The sequence below is a fragment of the Pteropus medius genome, unplaced genomic scaffold, assembly GCF_902729225.1.
Source record: "Pteropus medius unplaced genomic scaffold, Ma_sr-lr_union100, whole genome shotgun sequence".
Lineage (NCBI taxonomy): Eukaryota > Metazoa > Chordata > Mammalia > Chiroptera > Pteropodidae > Pteropus > Pteropus medius.
The window spans coordinates 18416293-18419976 of NW_024349801.1; the positions used below are offsets into that span (position 1 = coordinate 18416293).

The 3684-nt window shown below is 42.7% G+C and overlaps 1 non-coding gene across 1 annotated transcript; it reads right to left on the minus strand.

Annotated features, from left to right (window-relative positions):
* Positions 1-1418: 1418 nt before the first annotated feature.
* On the minus strand, positions 1419-1536 carry LOC120580968 (5S ribosomal RNA). The gene has a single exon (XR_005647132.1). It is a non-coding gene; the product is annotated as a 5S ribosomal RNA (ribosomal RNA).
* Between the last annotated feature and the right edge of the window lie 2148 nt (positions 1537-3684).

Consider the following 3684-nt stretch of genomic DNA (forward strand, 5'->3'; position numbering starts at 1 on the left):
CTCTTCACCTAGGGCTTCAAATTTAGTATATTTCCTGCCCTCTAAGTTATATATGACAGTTTTAACACAGATACTGGTATTCTTCCAGCCTCCAATGTCAGTTCCCCCAGTCACTTTCTTGTTTGAATGACACCACCATCCATATAGCTACCCAAACTGGAAAACTGTGTTTTTATTTTTGACTCCTTTTCTCCCTCATCTACATCCAGTTTGTAGATCCTGTCAATGGATTCCATCAATTCCCTGTCACTATTAGATTTTTAAAAAATTCATTATATACAAAATCAGACACTCCTATAAGTGCAGTCCTCCTAACACATCTTTGAGGTATGGTTGTTGTAGCCGTCAGCCCCCGAAAGACACACGGACCACCAGAAATCAGTGAGTTACAGGAATCACACTATTCAGCTGGGTCTGCCAGGGGTACGCAGACTCCAAATTAAGCAACCCTGAAAGGTAGAGGTACAGAGTTTTTAAGCCCTAAATCCCATTCCTCATTCTGTCTGAACATAAAGGTCTATTTTTCTCCTATTCACTACCTGTCAACCTATAGGTCGGGGTGCGCAAGCGGGGAGTACAGAAGCAGAAAGTTTGTTATCAGAATGTTATGTTCCTATGATCAAAAGCCTTTTGTTCCCACGGTGATAGTCAAACAGTAATTTCCTACAAGTAATAAATCTCAAGTAGTCATTTTTCAGCCACCACATGGTTATTTTACACATGAGGAAACAAAGGCATGGAGAAGTTAAGCCACTTGCCCAAGGCACAAAACTATTAAATGGCAGAACTAGGATTTAAATTCCTAGTTCATATGCTTAACCACTGTACTCTCACCTGAGCCTGTCCTTGCATGTTTGGCTTGAACTGCCACAAATAGTACCCATGCTTCTTGAATATACTTAGCAGTCCACCAGCAGCCAGTTCAATTTTTCTAAACATCCTCACCCTCAGTTGGGGGCAATGGAAGTTGCTGACATTCTCCCAAGTTGTCTTATTCCCCTGAGGCACCTCTTGCTTCCACTCTGTGTACCAACCTCTAGGCTATGGCCTCCTCCCAGACCACCATCCCAAAGCTGTCACTCCCACTCCTGACAAAAACCTAAGTGGATCACACTAAGTCAAAGGTTTGGGAATAGCATAATTAGCAAAGATAGCCATTTGTTGTTGACTGACATTGTTCACAGAAACCAATCTGCCTATTATCCCAACAGGAAATTTCTTAGGGGCCTCCCCAACCTTGTTCTTTCTGTTTCTTAGGTTTTCCAAACTAAAAATCCTTTTCACATCATTATCTAGTGTGTGGCCTTCTCTTTAATTTTTTCTTTCCTCTCTCATACCCCACTCAGCTTGCCCCACCCCTCTTCGTCCACCAGAAATAAGTCCCTCCAAGTGTTTTTTGTTTGTTGGTTTGTTTATTATGCCTACGGCACCTGGTCTTCCTAGTGGTCTCCCACCCAAGTACTAACCAGGCCCGACTCTGCTTAGCTTCTGAGATCAGATGGGATCAGGCTTGTTCAGGGTGGTATGGCCATAGACTCAAGTGTTTTTTAATAGAAGAACCATTCCTAGTCTGGTTGGATCTGAGTACATTTAAATTGACTAAAAAGAATACTCCTCAACAACCTTAGAAGTTTTTTTTCCAGATCTCCTTCCCACACCATCTAGGCCAGCTGCTCAACTAACTTTTCCTAAAGATATCTTTAATGCTTGTCATGCATGGTAAAAGGTGAATGTTCCCTGATCCCTGTCCCCTGTCCCTTTCTGGTATTAGGTGTTGTTGATAAATTTTTGTCTTATCTTTCTCCCTTTTTGGTATGGCCAATGTTTCTTTTATTTCTGTTTTTACATAAAAAGGGATCATACTGATACAGGACATCACTTTTAAAATTCTTAATCTTTTAGCAGGAAATGAAAAGGGACATCCTTTGCAGGGTTCTTAATCTTTTTAGAAAACCTTCCCTCTTTTTGCTTCCCTCTTTTCTTTAGGAAAATTCCCTATCTGGTGACTCAGATCCTCTGGCCATAGATAAGGGTCATAGGCCCATTGTTAGCAGAAATAATGTTAGGCCAGACAGGGCCCTTAGAGTCTGAAAGGGGAGGGGACTTTAGGCCAAAGGTCTTTTTTCACTCTTTACAAAATATATTAACCAAGCCTGTTTTCCTTTACTTGCTTAATAGGCAAATCGATAATAGAAATTAATAGATGTATGATTTAAATAACAAGTTTGTATGTTCTTTTCCTTGTCTAGGGACTGAGGCGGCACTACAGCAGGAAACCCAAGACCCCACCCTGACTGAGGCAGAAAGGGAGAGAGCTCCAGGAAACCCCAGCAGGCAGGGACAACGACGCTTCTTAGCAGGAAGCGGATACGGAAAAAGTGACCTCCTGTTCCTCAGCATCCATACTAATAATAAGGGGGTTCATGGCTCTTAGAAAAGAGTTAGGAAAGTTAGGGGCTTTCCTTCCGGTCTGCCTGCAAAGACACTAAGGTCATCCCATCCTAGAAAGGGTCCGCCCTAATCCACCCACAATTAAACAAGCCAGAAGGCATTTTTAAGCTAAAAGTAACTCACACAAAGAAACAAGTAAACAGAGAATTAGGCACCAGTTTAAGCCAGTCAGTCGCACCTGCGCAGTGAAGACCCCAACAACCTTCAACTCACCTGAGCCTCATTATACCATCATAATGTGATGCATATGCCAGAAGTTCATTAATATCATTATAACACTGAATTCTGGGAACGAACATGCACAGAAAGCAAATGATGAATCGCTGAGTCCTGTCAATCTTAGTTGTCAATCAAGGAAGCCCACCCCTCTAAGAAAAGTAACCACTCACAGCAAATAGGGATAAAAACCCCAAAGGCTTTGTTACCAGGCCTTTTGAGCCACGCTTCTTTTGCACAGGTCTGCTTCCACATCTGGAAGTGTACTTTCCCTTCTAATAAAGCTTTTCTGCTGTATTTCGGTGTCTTGCTCAATTCTTTGTTCGAGACATCAAGAACCTGGACAATGTGCCAGGAGAGCATCCCCACTCTCTGGTAACAATACTATACAATTTTACACCAGGCTTTTTTCCCTTAGAGCTCTTTCCATGCCGGTATATAGGGATATACTTTATTTTTAAAACATCCTATTATATGTATATCAGAGTTTAATTAGTTTTAGTTGTTCTGGCATACAATGCTGCAATGGACATCCTTCTTCATGTTTCCTTTAATTCCAGCAGCAGTGACTTCAAGTTTTGATAGAGCCTCCCAAGTTACACTCCTACTAAGCCAGTTTGAGAATTTAGTATGTCACTCTCTTCCCTCCTAAATACCTTCAAGGGGCAATGCAAAAGAACTTGGGTTCTACCACCTAGAGCCATAAGGACTCATTAACCATTCTGAGCCTCATCTTTTTCTCCTGTAAAGTGTGGTATATAATCTCATGTCTCAGGGTGGTTGTGAGAATCCAGAGACTGCTTCCATGAAGGTTTGGCTCCAGAAGAGGCCTGGTTGCCTCTTAGTTTAGAGTGCCCCAGGGCGCGAGCCAAATGACTTGCAGATGAGGAAACTAAGGCACAAAGAGCACCAGAGGGGTTTGGTCAAGACCACACAGCATTGGCAGCAAAGCTAGCTCTGGCTTGAGTCTGAGCTGCTGCCAGCAACCTCTGGGTCCCTTTGGCGCGGGGGGGGGGT